Raw genomic sequence first — 23,051 nt, forward strand, 5'->3', positions numbered from 1 at the left:
ATATGCTCATATTGATGATAAGAAAATATATCCTGTTATTATTAGTTCTAAGCTTACGAGTTTGAAGAAGAAAGATTATTGCAAATATTGAAGAAACACCGAGGTGCTATTGGCTATACTCTTGATGACTTGAAGGGGATTTCTCCCTCTATTTGCCAACACGCCATTAATATGGAAGATGATGCGAAGCTTGTTGTTGAACCTCGGCGTCGTCTAATTCCCAAGATGAAGGATGTGGTAAGAAATGAGGTATTACGACTTCTTGAAGCTGGTATTATATATCCTATTGCTTGATAGTAGATGGGTTAGTCCTGTGCATTGCGTTCCTAAGAAAGGAGGAATGAGCTGTTGTGCCTAATGATAATGATGAGCTCATACCTCAAAGAGTAGTTGTAGGGTATAGAATGTGCATTGATTATCGAAAAGTTAATAAAGTTACTAAGAAAGATCATTACCCTTTACCATTTATTGATCAAATGCTAGAAAGGTTATCTAAAAATACTCATTTTTGCTTTCTTGATGGTTATTACAGGTTTTCACAAATTCTTGTTAAAGCTAAAGATCAAGAGAAAACCACTTTTACTTGTCCCTATGGAACTTATGCTTATAGGCGTATGCCTTTTGGTTTATGTAATGCTCCTGCTACTTTTCAAAGATGCATGTCTGCTATTTTTCATGGCTTTTGTGAGAGTATTGTGGAAGTATTCATGGATGATTTTTACGTCTACGGGAATTCTTTTGATAGTTGCTTGCGAAACCTTGATAAAGTTTTGCGAGAGATGTGAAGAAACTAACCTTGTTCTTAATTGGGAGAAATGCCACTTTATGGTTAATGAAGGAATTGTATTGGGACATAAAATTTACGAGAGAGGTATTGAAGTTGATAGAGCTAAAGTTGAAGCTATTGAGAAGATGCCCTATCCAAGGGATGTTAAAGGTATTCGTAGTGTTCTTGGTCATGCTTGGGTTTTATAGGAGATTTATTAAAGATTTCTCCAAGATTTCAAAGCCTCTTACTAATCTTCTTCAAAAAGATGTACCTTTTGTTTTTGATGATGATTGTAAGGAAGCTTTTGAAACTCTAAAGAAAGCCTTAACAAGCTGCTCCTATAGTTGAACCTCTGATTGGAATTTACCTTTTGAAATTATGTGTGATGCTAGTGATTTTCTTTGTAGGCGCTGTTCTTGGACAACGAGTAGATAAAAAATTAAATGTTATTCATTATGCTAGCAAGACTCTTGATGCTTGCTCAAAGAAATTATGCTACTACTGAAAAAGAATTGTTAGTTTGTAGTCTTTGCTTGTGATAAATTTAGATCTTATATTGTTGATTCAAAAGTTACAATTCATACTGATCATGCTTTGCAATTAGATACCTTATGACAAAGAAAGATGCTAAGCCGAGGCTTATTAGATGGGTACTTCTTTTGCAAGAATTTGATTTACATATTGTAGATAGGAAAGGTGCTTGATAATCCTGTTCTTGATAATTTGTCTAGATTGGAAAATATTGCTTATGATCATGTTCCTGTTAATGATAGTTTTCCAAATGAACAATTAGCTGTAATAAAGGTGAGTTCGCGAGACAGGTCCTTGGTATGCTTGATTATGCTAACTTTATTGTTTCCAAGTACTTGCCTCCAACCTTTTCGGCTCAGCGAGAGGAGGAAATTCTTTTATGACTTGAGGCATTATTTACGGGATGACCCACACTTATATAAAGAAGGAGTGGATGGTATTATGCGAAGGTGTGTTCCCGAATATGAACAACAAGAGATATTGAGTAAATGTCATGGTGGTGCTTATGGAGGACATCACGCCGGAGATAGAACCGCGCAAAAGGTTCTACAATCAGGTTTTTATTGGCCAACTCTCTTCAAAGATGCAAGGAAGTTTATTTTATCTTGTGATGAATGTCAAAGGGTTGGTAATATCTCCGGACGCAATGAAATGCCTATGAATTATACTCTTGTTATTGAACCGTTTGATTGTTGGGGATTTGACTTCATGGGACCTTTTCCCTCTTCAAAAGGTAACACTCATATACTTGTTGCTTGTTGATTATGTTACTAAATGGGTGGAAGCCATACCTACAAAAAGTGCTTGATGGTGAGACCTCTTTAAAAATGCTTTTAGATATTATTTTTCCTAGATTTGGAGTACCTAGATATATTATGAGTGATGGAGGTTCTCATTTTATTCATGGAGGTTTTAGAAAAACTCTTGCTAAGTATGGTATTAATCATAGAATTGCTTCCGCTTATCACCCTCAAAGTAGTGGTCAAGTAGAACTATCAAATAGAGAAATTAAATCTATCTTGCGAGAAAACCGTTAATAAATCTAGAAAGAATTGGGCTAGTAAATTGAAAGACGCACTATGGGCTTATAGAGCTGCTTATAAAAACCCCATGGGAATGTCACCTTATAAAATGGTTTACGGAAAAGCTTGTCATTTACCTTTAGAACTAGAACACAAAGCTTATCGAGTCTGTTAGAGAATTAAATAAAGATCCTAAACTTGCCGGTGATAAGAGGTTGCTACAATTAAGTTCTCTAGATGAATGGAGAAGTGAAGCTTATGAAAATGCTAAACTCTTTAAAGAAAAAGTTAAAAAATGGCATGATAGAAGGATCATCAAAAGAGAGTTTAATATTGGGGATAAAGTCCTATTGTATCGGTCTCGTCTCGGATTCTTTGCGGGGAAATTACTCTCGAAATGGGAAGGACCATATGTTGTTGAGGAGGTGTATCGTTCGGGAGCAATTAAAATTAGCTCTCTCCAAGGCAATGCTACGCAAGTGGTGAATGGACAAAGACTCAAGCATTATATCTCGGGTGATTCTTATAATGTTGATGTTGATATTATTCGAGTGGAAACACCGGAGGCTTTCATCAAGGGACAAATTGACGGTCCGCCGAACTCGACTTTGAATAGGTAACGATGCTTGGTAATGAAAAGTTCGCGATTTACTTTCCGAACATTATTTTTGTTGTTTTTGGAAAATATGAAAAATTACGAGTTCGAAACGGAGTGGAAAGGACGCACGAGGGCGTGCCACCATAGGCCGGCGCGGCCGACACGGGCCCGCGCCGACCTATGGTGCGGCCGCCTCGTCGCCCCTTTCCGACTACTGGTTCGACTCGGTACTTTCCGTTTGTTCCGAAAATTTTTATTATAAAATCCCCCGGACCCCTGGAGGTCCGTATATCGTTTTCTCGACGTGTTTTGTTTCGAGTTGTTTACGCCGGGATTTGTTTTAGATCTAGAGCCATCATGTCTTCATCGGGAACTCCGAAGGACAACTCCTGCAAGGATGTTGGCAACTTGTACAAGGAGGAGCTGAGGATGCATCCAAAGGAGTTGATGCTCGTCGAGGAAAAGCTACGAGATCAAAGATGTTCGGGGTCCCAAAGGAGAAGGAAGCTTGGAAGACGAGGATGGAGAAGCTAGAACAAGAGGTCTTCAATTACAAGAAGATGGCCGAGCGTGAAGTGGATATCTTTCACAAGATTGTGTACGAACTCATTGCTTGAACACGAGAAGGAAGCTGCAAAGCTATGGGGCGACATCCTCTCACTTCACGACACCACCAACAAACTCCAAGCTCAACTCTATGACATTCATAATCGAAGCTGTGAGTATGAAAATAGGTTTAAACATATAAGCCGTCGTTGCTAGTTTCGGGATTCCGAGACCAAGATGTCATTTGTTGATGGAGAGCCACTATCTTGGAAGTCCGAAGATGGGAATTCATCACCACCATCGCCAAAGGAGTAATCCATCATCGGTATTGGCATCCCCTTGGCTTGTTCCAAGCTTGGGGGAGTGCCGCGGTATCACATTATCATTACCTTTTACTTTTTACTATCAAGTAGTGTCATATCATGAGTAGGGAAGTTATCGTATGAGATGGGTTGCGGTATGGAAGTATCTCTCCTTTAGTTTGTCTATGTATCCCTTGGTGTGAGTTATCGTTATGGAATATTAATGAGAAGTCTTATCATTTACATATTGCACACCTTATTTTAGTTTGCAATTTCTACTATATGATTGATCTTGATTTTAGTATTGGTACCACTTTGGGAGCATTGAGTTAATCTATTTGGTTTTGGCAAACTTAGCAATGGTCAATAGCAACAACACTTTGAGTTTAAGAAGAATAGAGGAAATACATGTAGAAGATGCTATTATCTTTCTTATCAGTTCTTAGCTTAGTATTCTAAAGTTAAAACTGTTTGTGCTTACAAGTAAGATGCATGATTGTTTCTATCACATGTATATTTGTTTGTTTCCCTCAACTCTTATGCTTGCTAATTAACCTTGCTAGCCAAAGACACATGCTTGAGAGGGAATACTTCTCGTGCATCCAAACCTGAACCCAAACCTATGCCATTTGTGTCCACCATACCTACCTACTGCATGGTATTGTTTGCCATTCCAAGTAAATACTTCATGTGCTACCTTTAAACAATTCAAAACTTATTACTTCTTATTTGTGTCAATGTTTTATAGCTCATGAGGAAGTATGTGGTGTTTTATCTTTCGGTCTTGTTAGGCAGCCTCCACTAAAGGACTAGTGGCTTCATCCACTTATCCTATAATTTTGCAATAAGAGGCGGCAACGGGGTTCCCAGCCCCAATTAATCAACTTTCATTAATAATTCTCTTCACATGTTTTGCCCTGATTCATCAGTAAGCAACTTAATTTTGCAATAGACACTCCTCCATGGTATGAGATTGTTGGAAGGCACCCGAGGATTCGGTTAGCCATGGCTTGTGTAAGCAAAGGTTGGGGGGAGTGTCATCCTTAAAATAAACTAAAGTACATGTGTAAACAAAAGAGAAGAGGGATGATCTACCTTGCTTGGTAGAGATAACGTCCTTCATGGGAGCCGCTCTTTGGAGGTTTGTTTGGCAAGGGGGTTAGAGTACCCGCTACCGGTCGTTGACAACAACAAACACCTCTCAAAACTTTACTTTTATTCTCTTTATATGATTTCAAAGCTGAAAAAGCTCTAGCACATGATTTAATCTCTGCTTCCCTCTGCGAAGGGCACTGTCTTTTACTTTATGTTGAGTCGGTAAACCTATTTCCCTCCATCTCAAGCAAGCATTTGAGTTGTTGTGATTAAACTATTATATTGTGATTTGCTTCATCATGTCTTTACTCTTTCTTGTTTAGTACAAGTTTTACCTTGAATGAATATAGCTTTGAAAGTCATCAATGATTAATATGATTGAGTATGCAAGTTTACCATAAGCTTTAATATGAGAGCACTGCTCAATAGATGAATATAATTTGTTAAATGTTCTCCGACCAAGAACAAAGTTTGCCATCACCAATTATGATTCCTTATGCACCTTTATTTGTGATTACCTTATACTTGTTTCAAGTTGAATTATATGAGGAAGTTGTTTACTATAATGTCTTGTGTGAATGAATATGATGCTTCTTGTCCGTATTTTATTTATCGACTCTTCACTCCATAAACATGTGGACCTGTTTACGAGTTCGGTTTCGCTTGGGGACAAGCGAAGTCTAAGCTTGGGGGAGTTGATACGTCCAATTTGCATCACTATTTTATATCATAATTTGCTTGTTATTCATTGATATATTTCATATTGGGACACAATACTTATGTTATTTCATCTATTTTGCATGTTTCATGATTATTTGGAGATCGAGCACCGGAGCCGGGATTACTGCTGGAAAAAGCACCGTCGGGATGCAATATTTCGGAAGATCAATTGTGGAAGGAAGTTTTACGAAAACTCCTATTTTTCCGGATGACGGAGGAAGCCGGAAGGGGAGCCGGTTGGACCCATGGTGGGCCCACACCATAGGGTGGCGCGGCCCATGGCACGGCCGCGCCACCATGTGGTGTGGGGCCCCCTCGGCCTCTTTCGCCTCCTTTTCTTCGCGAAACCCTTCGTCCCGAAGACCTAAGCCACGGAGGAATCCTCACGAAGGGTTACGGCCGCCTCGCGGGGCGGAGAACACCGGAGAGAAAAGAGCTCTCCGGCGGGCGAGGAATCCGCCGGGGAAATTCCCTCCCGGAGGGGAAATCGACGCCATCGTCACCGCCATCGAGCTGGACATCATCTCCATCACCATCATCATCATCTCCACCATCATCACCGCCATCTCCACCGCTGGACATCGTCACCGCCGTAGCAATTTGGGTTTGATCTTGATTGTTTGATAGGGGAAACTCTCCCGGTATCTATTCATACTTGTTGTTGATGCTATTGAGTGAAACCATTGAACCAAGTTCATGTTCAGATTGTTATTCATCATCATATCACCTCGGATCATGTTCCATATGATGTCTCGTGAGTAGTTCGTTTAGTTCTTGAGGACATGGGTGAAGTCTAAATGTTAGTAGTGAACTATGGTTGAGTAATATTCAATGTTATGATATTTAAGTTGTGGTGTTATTCTTCTAGTGGTGTCGTGTGAACGTCGACTACACGACACTTCACCATTTATGGGCCTAGGGGAATGCATCTTGTACTCGTTTGCCAATTGCGGGGTTGCCGGAGTGACGAAACCTAAACCCCCGTTGGTATATCGATGCGGGGAGGGATCGCGGGATCTCGAGTTTAAGGTCTGTGGTTAGATTTATCTTAATTACTTTCTTGTAGTTGCGGATGCTTGCAAGGGGTATAATCACAAGTATGTATTAGTCCTAGGAAGGGCGGTACATTAGCACAGGTTCACCCACACAACACTTATCAAAACAATGAAGATTAATCGAGCTGTATGTAGCGAAAGCACTAGACTAAAATCCCGTGTGTCCTCGAGAACGTTTGGTCATTATAAGTAAACAAACCGGCTTGTCCTTTGTGCTAAAAAGGATTGGGCCACTCGCTGCAATTATTTCTCTCGCATTTTACTTACTCGTACTTTATTCATCTGTTACATCAAAACCCCCCTGAATACTTGTTTGTGAGCATTTACAGTGAATCCTTCATCAAAACTGTCTGTCAACACCTTCTGCTCCTCGTTGGGATCGACATTCTTACTTATCGAAGATACTACGATACACCCCCTATACTTGTGGGTCATCAGCTCCTCAGTCAGATCTTCGTACGTGACTGGAGTGCCTTCCGCCATCTCAGATGTAGATAGCGATGCGGTTGATGTCGAAGACTGTCCCACCGGGCGTGCCCAAAAAAAAGTCGCTAAAAACATCATCAGATAGTTGTGGGTCGATCCATCTCCTATGAAGATCGAATGAGGAACTGGTACGGGAAACTACGAGAAGAGATCCACATCCCGCCGCATTCTTATTTCCTATGGAAAAATTCTTGTCCGATACATACTTATTGGCCATTTGTAAGCCAATAAGCTTATTGGCTAACAATTAGCAAACAGGTCATGTTGGTGTCGACTTCGCCAATTAGTCAGATGACACGTGTCGTATCGAACGGCCGATAGGATTGCAAGGAACTTATTGGGTGGAGATGCTCTATGCTCTGACCCGTTTAGTAGCAACTATAATTAGTAACACTTTGATGTGCTAGTTTTTTTTGTGTGGGATATATATGACCTAGCTATCTACTCTCTAAAACTTATCTAAGATTTATCAAAATTTAGATATATACTATAAACACTAAATAGTAGTTTTTTTGATACACTAAATAGTAGTTAGATACATCTAAATTTTAATAAATATCAAATAAGCTTTCTGAAACGTAGGAACTACTAATAGCGGCCACGTTTCTAGCTCGTTCTTTAGCTTCAGACTATCACTACGGGAGAGATGTTGTATGTCGACGGCACAGCCTAGAAGGCCGTCGGCACAGACTGCCCGATCATCGTCGGCACAGACTGGCCGTCGGCATAGATTGTTGTGCCGACGGTAAAACCGTCGGTATAGTATTTCAAAATTTTCAAATTTATTTTCGAAAAAATATTCAAAAAATTTTTGAAAAAAAATTATTATTTTTTTCACTTTTCTCTCTACTTTTTTACTTGTTAATCTTTCACAATCACACTTAGTACACTTAATCTTAGGTCAAATTGTACTTATGGTCAAACTTCCCAGTTGGTCACCCATCCTCACACTACTCCCGCCCCGGCACGCTTAACTTCTTAGTTCTCTTCGGATAAGCTTCCCTGAAAGAAATGACACTTTGATGTTAATATTACCATATCTATCATATTAACCCTTTGACCGTGATGTCACACCTCCATATTTTTAAATTCTAAACAATTATTTAAGTAAACAACAATGAATATATATAAATAATAATAATATAGAATTTGAAAAACAATTAAATGATTTTATTTTTTGTTTTTTATTTAATAAGGAATAATTAATATCAGTAAATGCGAATTAGGCAAATAATATGTCTAAATTGATCAGAAAAATGAGAGGAATACAAATATGACATCCATATCATCTTTTGAACCTACAAAGTTAACTTACCTAAAAATCATGAGCATTAGATCAAGTACCTCTAGTTTGAATTTGGTGACTTTATCGAAAATGAGGTGGGAAACGGCCTCGGCATGGCATAGTTTGCCGAAACAAGGTCATATTTGGCACGTGTGTGGGCCCTAGGATGGGAAGTAAGACCCCGGACGCGCATTTCAAATCCGATCCACGGTCGGCCATGTTTTCATTTTTAGCGTGCCCAAACGGTTTTTATTTGTGAAGCTGCTACATGTGGCGCATTTTAGTATGAAGTGAAACCTCCGTGCGATGATAGTAGACCACCTACGCACCACCTATCAGATGACATGTGCACGCGTTAGCTTTTTGGGAACCCATGCGGCTTCCGCGGTGTCCCGCCGTATCCGTCGGAAACCGACCGGATTTGAACTAGGGGTCAACTATCCGTCGCTCCGAAATTCGGAAAAATTGTTTTTAGTTCAACGACGCATCATTATATGTGCTAATTTTTGTCCGTTTAGTTTGTTCGCGAATGGGTGCACCCGCACGCCCGGTACGGCGATAACACATGTCTCGGGGGTCCTTTTTGGCCAGATGGCAATTTGAACGAAGTCAAAAAAATCCCACAGAGTCATGTGACGTCATTTTATATGTCATAGTAACTATTCCGTTTGTTAAAACTGGGATACGGCAATTATTTTGAAAAACCCTTCACGAAAAGGGCTATCACGTCCGGAGTTCTATGGATTTCAAGGGAAATGAGGTGGGAAACGGCCTCGGCATGGAATAGTTCACCGAAACGAGATCATATTTGGCACGTGTGTGGGCCCTAGGATGGGAAGTAACACCCCGGACGCGCATTTCTAATCCGATCCACGGTCGGCCATCTTTTCATTTTTAGCATGCCCAAACGGTTTTTATTTGTGAAGCAGCTACATGGGGCGCATTTTATTATGAAGTGAAACCTCCGTGCGATGATAGTAGACCACCTACGCACCACCTATCAGATGACATGTGCACGCGTTAGCTTTTTAGGAACCCATGCGGCTTCGGCGGTGTCCCGCCGTATCCGCTGAAGCCGACCGGATTTGAACTAGGGGTCAACTATCCGTCGCTCCAGAAATTCCGGAAAAATTGTTTTTAGTTCAACGTTGCATCATTATATGTGCTAATTTTTGTCCATTTAGTTTGTTCGCGAATGGGTGCACCCGCACACCCGGTATGGCGATACCGCATGTCCCGGGGGCCCTATTTTGGCCAGATGGCTTTTTGAACGAAGTCAAAAAAATCCCACGGAGCCGGGTGGCGTCATTTTATATGTCATAGTAACTATTCCGTTTGTCAAAACTGGGATACGGAAATTATTTTTAAAAACCCTTCATGAAAAGGGCTATCACGTCCGGAGTTTTGTGGATTTCAGGTGAAATGAGGTGGGAAACGGCTTCGGTATGGCATAGTTTGCCGAAACAAGATCATATTTGGCACGTGTGTGGGCCCTAGGATGGGAAGCAAGTCCCCGGACGCGGATTTCTAATCCGACCTACGGACGACCATCTTTTCATTTTTAGCGTGCCCAAACGGTTTTTATTTGTGAAGCAGCTACATGGGGCATATTTTAGTATGACATGAAACCTCCGTGCGATGATAGTAGACCACCTACGCACCACCTATCACAAGACATGTGGACTCATTAGCATTTTGGGAACCCATGCGGCCTCCGGCGGTGTCCCGTCGAATCCGTTGGAAGCCGACCGATTTGAACTAGGGGTGAACTATCCGTCGCTCCGAAATTCCGGAAAAATTGTTTTAAGTTCTACGACGCATCATTATATGTGCTAATTTTTGTCCGTTTAGTTTGTTCGTGAATGGGTGCACCCGCACGCCCGGTACGGCGATACCGCATGTCCCGGGGGTCCTGTTTTGGCCAGATGACAATTTGAACGAAGTCCAAAAATCCCACGGAGCCGCGTGACGTCATTTTATATGTCATAGTAACTATTCCATTTGTTAAAACTGGAATACGACAATTATTTTGAAAAACCCTTCACGAAAAGGGTTATCACGTCCGGAGTTCTATGGATTTGAGGGGAAATAAGGTGGGAAACGGCCTCGGCATGGCATAGTTTGCCGAAATGAGATCATATTTGGCACGTGTGTGAACCCTAGGATGGGAAGCAAGTCCCCGGACGCGGATTTCTAATCCGACCCACGAGCGACAATTTTTTCATTTTTGGCGTGTGTGAAAGCCATGAAACCTCGAACATTATAACTCATTTCTAAAAAGATTTATTTAGGTATTTGAAATATTCCATTTTTTAAATTTTTCTATGATAGATCTTGTTTTTCTGCAAAATTTGATATATTATACTTATTTTTCTCAATTAGAATGATTTAGGTATGCTTTTTTGAAGACTGTCGTGCAGAAAATAGAAAAAAGCTATGCCGACGGTATAATCGTCGGCACAGGTCTGTAGTAAAAAAAATAAAAAAAATGTTGTGCCGACGGCCAGACTGGTCCTGTGCCGACGGCCAGAACTGTGCCGACGGTGACCGTCGGCACAACCGGCTTGTACCGACGGCCATTTTAACGCCGACGGTCATCTTTGTCGCCGCGGTCCGGATGCTTCTGTGCCGACAGCCCCGATATTTGGCCGTCGGCACACACGGCGGCCGTCGGCACATTTGTGCTCTCCCGTAGTGTATATCATCCATCCTCCCTGTCTATTGTCATCATCATGTACAGGTTCTAAGGCTAAACTAATCATCCTTGGATATATATAGTGCCGACAAACTTTGCGGTGGAGCGACGTGACCCCAATCCCAGGGCTCTTTGTCCCTTCTTAACTTTTCAACATAGATACTTAGATACACACATAGTATCTCATCAACGGCCTGTCAGAAGCTTGAGCACATCGCACACGCATGAGAGCCTACAGGCGGTCTATAAAGTCCATATCGCACATGTCGTTCGTGAGTGAAGGAGTGTGAGAACTGTCTGATACGGTGGATGTTATATTGAACCTTATAATCAAGTATGTACTATATAAAAGTTGCTAAGAAAGTTCCTAGAAAATATGAAAATAATCCTGATTCCGTAATATCTCTAACAGCAAATATAGTGTAACACGTCCTCACGGTCATGACGATATAGTGATGTGTACAACAGTAACATCACGGGCCAGACAGTGAGCACACGTACAGTTGCAATTAATTTTGGACAAAGATGGGCGTGACGACGTCGACACATCGTTTATACGCCATGTGCGACGCCTACGTACACGCTCTAGGCCACATCGACCGATCACGTGCACGATACGATCCAAAGAGTAGCTGGGTAGATGGATATGGAGCTGTGCGGCATCAATGTTCGAATCGCAGGCGAGCATTGATAGGCATCTCCGCTTGGAACATGCCGACCACCTATGAAATTGCTTCTCCGGGAGATCGACGGTGGCCGGCTCCGGGCTCCGCTCCGGTGGGGGGCCAAACAGTTCTTCGGGTAAAGAGTGGCAAGATATGGTAACTGCGCGTGCAGGCAGTAGAAACTGCGGTGATTGCGAGAGCTATGTCCAACTGTCCGAGAGCTAGCTAGCTACTATTGTTGGGGCTCAAGGTTCCCGTGATCTCGGCACTGGTTTTATTCCTTGAGGTCCTTGAGGAATGACTGAGCAATCAAGGAAAATCTTTCTATATTTTCGTTTTGGAGAGACGAAAAATGAGAAGTTCCTTCGGTCAAGGTTCAGTGCGGCTCCTATGAACAACTCCTTTGATTTATACTCTCTCCAATCCTTTTTTAATTAACTTAAATTTAGTATAAAGTTATACTAAATTCGAGTTGATTAAAAGAGACCGGATGAAGTATGATTGTGGGAAAAAAGAGTATAAAAATGACATATGATTGAAGTGTCATGTCTATTTGAATTGAAATGTTTTTGATTGTAGCAAAATAATTTTTCGTGAGGTATACGCTAATATTTTTTTCATATATATATATGATTTGCACTAAAAAAATTATATAGAATTAATTCATGTGGGATATGTTCATATGAATCAAACAACTTATGTACTCCCTCCGCCTATTAAACGATGTCGAGAATTTGTTCAAATTCGGATGTATCTATACACTAAAAAGTGTCAAGATACACTAAAAAAATGTCTATATACATCTCAATTTACAAAAACTATCGATATTATTTTATGAACAAAGGTAGTACTTTCTTTTACTATATAGGATCTATATCCTACGCAATTTCTACACAAGTCCTATGAACTAAAGGAGTTCAAATTCTTCTAGCGTCAGCCGGCTCTAATTTCAAGGCTTTGTTAAGTGGTTGGATAGTTAGGAGGGGTGAGTGTATATAGGTATGTGTGAGCGTATGTATCTGTACTATGTTTCGCAATAGAAAAGTGGGGAGTGGCAAGAAAATTATCGATGGGTCAGTAAGTATAGTAACTGATGATGACTCAGTTGTATATATATTTTTATAGAAAATTTTCCAAGTTTCAAGGCACAGACTAATCTCTTCTTTAAGACAGAGTTCCGGTACAATGATAGCGCGCACACAAGAAAAGAAGCTACCATGGACCATCCATGGTAGTGATCGAGCTGTCCAAGCAAGCAGAGACTTCGACGGCTAAAGAAACATTCTTATTTTTTGCTGCCTACTGTCATGACTCACGAGAGTGTGGGAGAGACTTGTATAGGATCTCTCCATTAGGTAGGATCATAGGATCAACCCAAAAAAACATACTTTGAACAGGCAAAAAAATCTGAAAATAATAAATAACATGCATATAGGTTGTATCTACAACTCCAAAAAATTTCAGCTTAAAATCTGATCTACACTTGGAGAAACAAAAAAGACAAATTCTATTGTGAATAGTGTCAGATCTGGTTGAGTAGTATTTCACACTATTCACACTCAGATTTATCTTTTTTGTCTCTCCAAATGTATGTCGAATTTGAAGTTGCAAATTTTTGGGCGTTGCATATATAACATAGATGTGTGTTGTGATTTTTTTTCAGATTTTTTGAACATGTTTTGTCTTTGCAAAAAAATTGTTCTCATAGATCCTATCTAAGACATGATCCTACCCAAGTCTTCCCTACGAGAGTGTGACGCCTCCTTCTACCTGTATTATGTGTCTCGTATTCATATCTCTCGCGGTCACCGCGTTTCCAGTGACATGACATCAGATATTTCAGGCTCTACTGACCGGTGACGTGGAAGAGAGAACACTCAATGCACAAGCCAAGTCAATGTTGTGGAAAAAGGTTCGACTCGGTTGCTTAATCAGGTGATTTCTCGGCGGTGGTAGCTAAACCATCATCTTCAGATGAGCCAGATTTCTTTCGTTGGAGCTTGTTAAGTCTATGTGTACTACCTTCGTTCCAAAAATAAGTGTCTCAACAGATAGTACATACGAGTATACGACTTTTCATTGAAAATATTGCATTTCGTAGAAAGTTTATACGGAAACTTAATGTTCTCTGATGCTTAAGTTTGTCACATTTTTAACATGACTATTTGCACTTCTGCTTTCAATGTTCCCAAAAAATCAATGGAATTGAATTGCCCCCCGCACTTCTGTCAAAACATTGAATTAGCATGCATGTCATCAAAAAAAATCTAGTAAACCACTAATGGCTATTATCCTTGATCCTTGCTGACCTCAGGGCTTTGCCCCTCTTTCAAAAATAGCTAAACAACATGAATAGTGTAAATAAAAATTTATTTTAAACAATTCTTATTGATAAAAAACAGAATCTCCTACTTTCTAGTTTATCTTAGCATTTTCATTTTTTTCAGTAAATCACCCTAATTAATATGCGGTATTATGCTTAGTAGTGTTCACAATATACATTATATAGATACAGTTAAGAGTACATAGGGTAAAGCTTGTCGAATGACATTCCACCGTATGGTAAAATGGCATGATCATATATGATAATTCCATAGAATGCAATTTTTCTAATAAAAATACAATTTTGTACCTCTATGAATAAGACTATGGACGTGTGATAGAGCATATGCTATCGGTATTCACTTGCTGATTTCTCTAATAGTAATGATTTCATTCTTTTTTGAGAAACACAGTACAAACGCAGACGCTCACATACACGCGCATACACTCACCCCTATGAACGCACACACGCACACCCTACCCCTATGAGCACCTCCGGAAGACTGAGCCGGCGGATTGGATCTTGAAATTGACGAAGTCACCATAGGCGCCTCGCTGTCGACGGGAACGTCGCCTCCCACTGAATGAATATTCCGCCTTTATGAGACACACAGATGTCAAACCTGGGGTTTGAACTCTGGTGGGCTGGGGGTACAACCACCCACCTAACCACCCAACCTCAGGTTGGTTCTCAGTAATGATTTCATTCTATTCTTTTTGGTATGGATTTTTCATTTTTTTACCTCACACCCAGTTGTTCTACCCGCTTTCTCTTGAGGACTCAAAGTAGATTTTGATGTTATAAAAAAGGGACAGATACGAAACACACATTTGTCACACTGGCCTCACCAAATCCCTATTCTGCGGGGCAGAGATACATGTCCATGCCCTTTTCCCACCTCTCAAGAGAAAGGAAGTCAAGAAAGAGAATGAAAATGTTTCTCAAATTGCAAGAAAAAATCATGGTTGGTTTTCTGTTTAGGAAGAAAGAACTATGAAGTTTGTAAATATGGCTAAAGATGAAGGTTTATATATTTTGTAGAAAAAGTGCAAAACACGCATATGCATATTCATGCTGATCAATCAATTCTCACAAACTAGCTACATACATATAATAATATCCTAAAACGTGTCTATGCAAAGTTTTCTCCTGCCACAACATCATAAACTTTTTCCCTTTTTTTTAATATAAAGCATCCCTTATCGGAAAAATAGGTAATGGTCAGTAAATTTTGTTGGTCCAAAAGTTTATCCTATCTCACCCGCTAGCTTGCACCCATTAGGGAATCTCCAACGGGCAACGCCGTGTGGTCTAAAAATGCGCATGGAACCAAGCCTAGTGGTCGGACACATAGTGATTGGTCTGTTCGTGGAAACGTAAACACGACCTAAATATGTGGCACGTTTGCGTATGCGCGGACGCCACGCGACCGCTTGCTTCTCGCACGGGCCCGCCTGGCAGCGACCCCTGGCTTGATGTGTCTTCTCAGCCGGCGCGACTTTAGGCACAACAACTGCTGGGAAGGGCAACCCACGCCGATCGATGCGCGAACTCATAAACTGTTGCGGTAAAGCAACCGCAGTCCATTTCGATATCTGTGTCGCCATTCATTTTCGCTCAATAAGACCCCTACGTCTGTGCATTCGTATCTCCAACCGGCCGCCACCATTCATCTCTACGACTGACGGCGCCATGAGCAACCTCTCTTTGCCATCCGACTTCGATAGCGAGGGGAGCCCGCCTGGATGGCGACAGTGGTGGGATAGAACTGCCACACCGAGCAGCTCTAGCTAACCACCAACAGACGGCCAGGAGGATGCCGTCGCTGACGACGGCCAAGATGAGGAGGAGGAAGAGGATGAAGAGGCCAGGTGAACACGGCTGGAGGCCGAGGAGGCGGCCGAGGAGGCGGCCGAGGAGGCGGCGATCGCAAAGAAGGAGGCAAGGGCCCGCGTGAAGGCGGAGGCGGGGCCAGTGTGCACCGACAACGACGAAGGCACCAAGGGCTACTCTTCGGAGGGGGACATAACCTCCTCAAACGTGTCGGATGCCACGAGCTCTTCCGAAGAGGCGACAAGGAGGAAGCACCTTCGTGAGAATGACGAGGCGGGGCCATTTAAGGAGAAGTAGCTTAATTTAAAAATTAGTTTGAACATCTTTTTCGTAGTTTCTATGTTAAATTTGTTTCAACATGTTGCGCTACTTAAGTTTCAGAATCTTGTCGTTTCTACATGACCTGAACTATGATGTGGAACTATAAAAACAGAGCACATGGCCTCGTCGGAAAAATCCGTCGGGCCGCTGGGCTGCCCCAGACACAAACGGACAAGCTAGGCATGGCGACGATTTCGATGCACGTAAACAAACGCAACCAGTTGATTTTGGTGTCGGATTTAGATCGTCTCATTGAAGATGCCTTTATCCTAGGAGCCTTCTCTTGAAGACGACTATTTGGAAGTTGTAAAAAAGTCCAGCGTTGTGCAAAAAAAAAAATAGTCCAGCGGGCAGACACGAACACAGTCGTCGCACTGGACCCACCAAATCCCTGATAGTATGTAGCAGGGCAGAGATACATGTGTCTGGCCCTTTTCTTTGGAAGCCCTCGCTTTCCGACGGTGGTCGTTTGAACTTTGCCCCCCGTTAAAAAACGCAGCTTTTCTTGTCCTTGGCGAAGTTATATCAGCGCACCGGCGAGCGCCTCCCCAATCTGCTCCCGTCCCGTAGTTGTTCCTTTCTCGCTCACTGTAGCCATTAACGCCGCCTTGCAGGCTGTAACTGCAAGCACAGGCAGGCAGGCGCCGTAGGACAGAGGAGCAGAGCACGGATGGGCGAGAGCGAAGGCGGCGGGGAGGGGACGCGGGCGCTGGACCAGACGCCGACGTGGGCCGTGGTCGCCGTCTGCGCCGTCATCGTCGTCGCCTCCATCCTCCTCGAGGGCATCCTCCACCACCTCGGCCAGGTACGTCCCCACAGCCTCCTTTTTCCCTTTCTTCAGTCCCCATTTCTCCGTCGCTGTAGAATCGATCTAGTACTTGTTTCCTTGAGACATTTCGCTCACCGTTGTTGGCTGCGGTGGTGCGTTGCCTGCAGTGGTTCACCAAGAGGAGGAAGAAGGCGCTGTTCGACGCTCTGGAGAAGGTTAAATCTGGTACGTTGGGACACGATCCCCGCACTGAAATTTCTCTCCGGCCTGCCACTCATAACTCTGTCAATCTTTTCTTGACGCGGTTTGAGGCTTACCATGTGCAGAGCTCATGACCCTGGGGTTCATCTCGCTGCTGCTGACTATCACGGCGAGGTACATATCGCGCATCTGCATCCCGGAGGGAGCCGCGGACACCATGCTGCCCTGCCGCCTCTCCAGGAACTCAGAGCACCAAGAGCCCAAGGCCCACGGCCGACGACACCTGTCTGAAGCTCCCACCAACTACACCTGCCGCAAAGTGAGTAACTACGGCGTGGTTTACACCATTATTCAGCAGCAAGATTTGTCACATCGATGCCTCCGATGCCGGCCTGTGTTTGGATCCCCCGGTTCTTACTTTTCTTCTGTCTGCTGCGTTGACGTTCAGATTGTTTCCCCATTCCTCAATGTCAGGACATTGTAAAAATGCGTGCTTACCTGGAAAATGCTGTTTCAGGGTATGGTGTCGCTCGTTTCAGCCGATGGGCTACACCAGCTGCATATCTTTGTGTTCTTCTTGGCCGTCTTCCATGTAGCGTTCAGTGCTATTACAATGTCCCTGGGTAGAGCAAAGGTAAAGGCTAATTTCTCAGGATCCATACTGGTGCCTGTTCTCAATTTCCAAAAGTACAAGCTTGAAATCACTCTGAATTTTTTTATGCAGACACGGATATGGAAGGAGTGGGAAAACGATACTTCCTCCATCACTTACGAGTTTTCATCTGGTAGTGTCTCCAGTTCTCCATTATTAGATATATTGTCGTTCCATGGTTCACATAGAAAGGAAAAATGCATCACCCCAGCTGATACCTTTTTAATCTGCAGTTTTGCAATCTTTTGTGAGGCACTTTTTTTTTTTTTTTGTAAGTTGCTGATACCCATGGTCCATATTTTCATTTTCCAGATCCGTCAAAATTCAGGCTTACTCACCAGACATCTTTTGTGAGGCAGCACGCAAGCTGTTGGAGCAAAAGCACCATTATGCTCTATGTCGTAAGTTATCTCATGACTCGTCCTAACAATGGTTAAAAAGTAGCATATCGTATCAATTTTTCATGTAAAATGTAAATTTAAGTTTTCAGATTAGTACAATGTCCAAGCATTGAATCTATCTGCCTCGGGCATATTTCTACTTAATTTATAATATTATTTATAGTACGTAGCATTCTAGATTTCTAATATATATCAGATAGCCTTAAGATTCTACACTTTTAATGAAAATTGTACTTACCTCAAAGAAATCAATTAGTACTTACCATTCTATACTTCTACTCAACATATAAGGTGCATACTTGATCAGGTGATCTATCTCCTGTAGAAAATACTGAATAGTAGCCTCTTTATTACAAACAAATTACAAAATAGGAGGTTTTCACTGTACAGTGGATTTTCACAATAAAACCATAAGCTACACCCAAGTGTTCAACAGTTCAAAATAAAGTTCAACCATCGTCATGACTTTTCTCCACATAATGTATCTACAAATGCTTTAGCTCAGGAGCTTGCTATGCTTTCAATTTCTACAGGCGAGCTTCTTTAGGCAATTTTCAGATCTGTCCGGAGGACAGACTACCTGACTTTGCGGCACGGATTCATTTCTGTGAGTGGCTTCATATTTACCAGTAATTTACTTTTCTGTGACTGAATTCATTGCTGTGAGCGGCACGGATTCGTTGCTATGATTTACCTTTGTATAGGCTCATTTATCCCCAGGGACTAGATTCAATTTTCGAAAGTACATCAAGAGATCCTTGGAGGATGATTTCAAGACAGTTGTTGGCATTAGGTGAGGTTGCCTATCAATCACCTTTGTTTTGTCTTCCTAATAACTGAATGACTCATTTGTATCATCGTTGGTTTATTAGTCCACCTTTATGGGCTTCTGCTCTAGCTGTCATGCTCTTCAATGTTCATGGTGAGTTGTAATCCTATATTTCCTTTGTTGGAGTTCCGCAATTGGCATGATATATTTTCTACGACTCAAGGATCTTTGGGATGCTTTCTGTGAAAATATGTTTTTTTTTTAATTTGGAATATGTATTCTTCAGGGTGGCATAACTTGTTCTGGTTCTCTACAATTCCCCTTTTAGTAAGTTCTTGCTATTGTACGAAGTACCTTTTAGCGCAACATGTTTTTATTCATGCTGCTAAGTTACTAACCATGCTTATGTATATCTAGGTGATTTTAGCTATTGGGACAAAGCTGCAGGCTATAATTGCAAGGATGGCTGTTGAAATTACAGAAAGACACACAGTTATTCAAGGAATGCCAGTGGTGAAACTCAGCGATGAACATTTCTGGTTCGGAAAGCCTCAGATGGTTCTTCATCTTATCCATTTTGCATTATTCCAGGTCAATTAAAAGCCCTTATTGACCAGACTGAATTACGGATCTGCATTTAGACCTGGGTTGTGTACATCAATCATGTTATAATGATTCTTCTGCTGGATAAATATCTGAATAACAGTGGTAGCCGACCTTGAACTCACATGGTTTCCAGGATTGATATAACTAGCTAGAGAATACTCGTTTTATTGTCATATAATAACCTGACTCCTAGCTTTCCGCATGCACTTTGGAAATCAAATTTGAAGAGCAAGGCTGCCAAAAGTTCTAATAGCTGTTCTTTGTTCTTGCAGAATGCATTTGAAATAACTTATTTCTTTTGGATTTGGGTAAGACTACTATTGACATTTGGAAGCATTTTAGATGGTAGTACTAATCTGTTAATACTCTTTTGATGGTAACTGTAACTCTTGTGCAGTACGAATTTGGGCTGCGATCCTGCTTCCACGAGAACTTTGAGTTTATCATTGCAAGAGTCTGCCTTGGGTGAGCATCAAATACTTCATCTTCATATCGATTTATTCCTCAATACTACTAACTATGGCTGTCGCAACTCATATGTGCAGGGCTGTCGTCCAATTTGTGTGCAGCTATATCACACTTCCACTCCATGCCCTTGTATCCCAGGTACAAATTCACAGTGTTGAATAGCTATCCAATTTGACTTTCTACTGACACTTCACTTTGATCATCGAACTGTCAATGCACGTTATCTGTAAATTTGACAAATAACCAGGAAACGTTTGTTCTCCAGATGGGATCGCAGATGAAGCGAACAATCTTCGACGAGCAGACGGCTAAAGCCCTAAAGAAATGGCACAAGGCGGTGGTGAAGAAGAAGCATCAACAGCAAAAGGAGTCATCACATGCGCCCTCCGAGACTGCAACCACGGACACAACCGAGGCAAGCCGGCTTAGCCAGTGCCAGTTCGTCGAGGCGGCGCCAGTGCAACGGCACCTGCACCGCTACAATACCATAGCACACGTTGGCGCCACCAGGCCGCTCTCGGATTCCGAATGCTCTGACACAGAATGCGAGACTCAGACGAGGTACCTTATCCCGCCTACAAAGCAGAGGAGCCTGGATTCAGAGGTGCGTGTGGATGTGGACGAGACGACCCCAGATCACCATGATAGTTTTTCCTTTCCAAGGCTGCCACATTCGCAGAATATGCCGGCGAAATGACCAACCGGTAGTCGGTCGTGCTTAGGAATACTAACTTATATACGATGTTGTGTTTTAGATTAGAAAATCAGCATACTGTTGAAGTGGTAGGGAACTTTACAGAGAGTGCATGTTGTGACAGTAGACCAGAGTACCATTTGAGTGCTTCAGAGTTTCCCAGGAACTATAAATGGAAGAGTCTAATTCCAACTTGCTGATGAATAACCTAACTTTTCCTCTGGTTACTTGTAGTTTGAGCATCTCAAGCAGACCTCTGACAATTTCTTAACTCTGCAAAAACTGCTTTTTTTTTAGTTAGAGGCATCTAGTAGGATATCTCTCATAAATGCTTAACTTTTGACAGAGATCCTCAAAAACGCCCCTCCACCTACCTACTTGTACTTTTAGGGAATTTCCTTCCCCGATTCAACCGTGCCCGGCTCCGATTCTGCGCTTAATTGCATATCTAGACGAGTTTGGATTCCGATTACAACTATGTAGCTATGCCCAATGCCATTATATGAAGACTGACTGCATCGGCAGATCTCAATCACAGAACCTCGATCGACGGCGACCTAAAAATTTAAGTGGACGGGATTGAGATGGATCAGAAGACCAATTCGGCGGAACGGATTGGAGGAGAGATGTCTAACACTAGTAAGAGGCGTCAGGGGGAGAGGAACTACTGCAGCCGCACCGGCAAGAGACTGCGGCCTGGGCAGAAGCAGAAGCATCTGTACCTGGTTCTTGATGACGGGGAAAACGGCTTCAGTTTCACCATCCGCAAGATCGACGCCGACAACCTGGAAACCAGCACCGACCTGGAGCTGGAGCCCTGCGTGCTCCGGCTAGCGGCGCCTGGACCGTGCTACAGCATGAAGTTCACCGCCCTAGGCACCAACATCTTCATCTTTTGCAACAGGTACCCCGAGACCATGGTCTACAACACCGAGACGGAGTGCGTGGCGATCGGCCCTCGCCTCCCGGACTCTATGCTCCTCGGCGCTCACGTCCTCGCGGCCACTGCCGACATGCAGCTGTACGCGCTGAAGTATAATAACTTCAGGATGGATGCGCACGCCTTGGCGGTGATGTCCACGACGGGCAGCGACAATCCTCGATGGATGTCGAGCCCCACCAGGTCCTGGTCCTGGAAGAGCGTGCCCACGCCGCTGCCGTTCACGGACAACGAGAGGATCACTTCACATGCCGTGCACCCGGACGGAGAGACCATCTTCATGACCGCCGTGGGCAGGAGGCTCTGCCGTACCTTCTCCTTCAACACCAAGGGCTGCGGCGAGTGGAGGTGCCATGGCGAGTGGGCGTTGCCGTTCGAAGGCCAGGGTTACTTCGACAGCGAGCTGGATGCGTGGGTTGGGCTTCACAAGGAGGGGTACATTTGCTCCTGCCAAGTCCCGTCCCGCGGCGGCGACGGCAGCAGCGGCGCGAGTGCCGGGCAGCCCGAGTGGAAGATGGGCAACGAGAAGCTGTTCGGCAAGGACTACCGGAAGAGCAAATCCGCCACCCTGACGTACATGGGCAACACCAGGTTCTGCCTTGTGGAGTGCGTTTCGTGCAAGGGACCTGAGCTCCAGGACGACGACGATGCTGGCGACCGTGATGGATCCATGCAGCTCCACATCGCTATCTTTGGCCTTAAGTACAGCCGTGATGGAAAGCTGCAAACAACTGTCCACCGCACCGCTAAATCCTATCAAGTGTCTAAGAACGTGTCATTTTCTCCCGTAGCATTCTGGATGTAGTTAGGAACTAGTTCAGTTTTTTGGCTTGGTTATCTGGAATGCATTCTCTATAGGAATCATCATCTGGAGCTAGTTTCATATGTACCCGAAAAAATCTCCCCTCCAAAATAGAGTAGTATTTTATAGAAGTTATGAGAGCGGACTTTTAGAGCAGGTGCTTGGTGAGCACCCGTATCCACACCATGTATACTGCATCAAGATCCGTGCTAATTCTTTTTTCCCCTCTCAAACAATTTCTCATTTTTGTATCTCTCACACCACACATTCTTTGAAGTCAAAAACTTGCAGATCACTTAAACATAACAATTTGAATGTGGGAAAAATATTTTGGATTTTTATGTCATTATCTATATATGTATCTCAAGAATTTATTATGAATTTAAAATAATTTAAAATTTAAATTTGCACAAAAAAATTCTGAAATATTTTTCCTCCATTCTATTTGTTGTTTTTGAGTGATTTGCAAAAAATTCTAATCGAAATATTGTATAATTTGAGAG

The 23,051-nt window shown here is 42.7% G+C and overlaps 1 pseudogene; it reads left to right on the top strand.

Annotated features, from left to right (window-relative positions):
• The first annotated feature begins 16,916 nt into the window (after positions 1 to 16,916).
• On the top strand, positions 16,917 to 21,013 carry LOC124670824 (annotated as a pseudogene).
• The last annotated feature ends 2,038 nt before the right edge of the window (positions 21,014 to 23,051 follow it).

This window comes from Lolium rigidum, chromosome 7 (genome assembly GCF_022539505.1).
Source record: "Lolium rigidum isolate FL_2022 chromosome 7, APGP_CSIRO_Lrig_0.1, whole genome shotgun sequence".
NCBI classification, from domain to species: Eukaryota; Viridiplantae; Streptophyta; class Magnoliopsida; order Poales; family Poaceae; genus Lolium; species Lolium rigidum.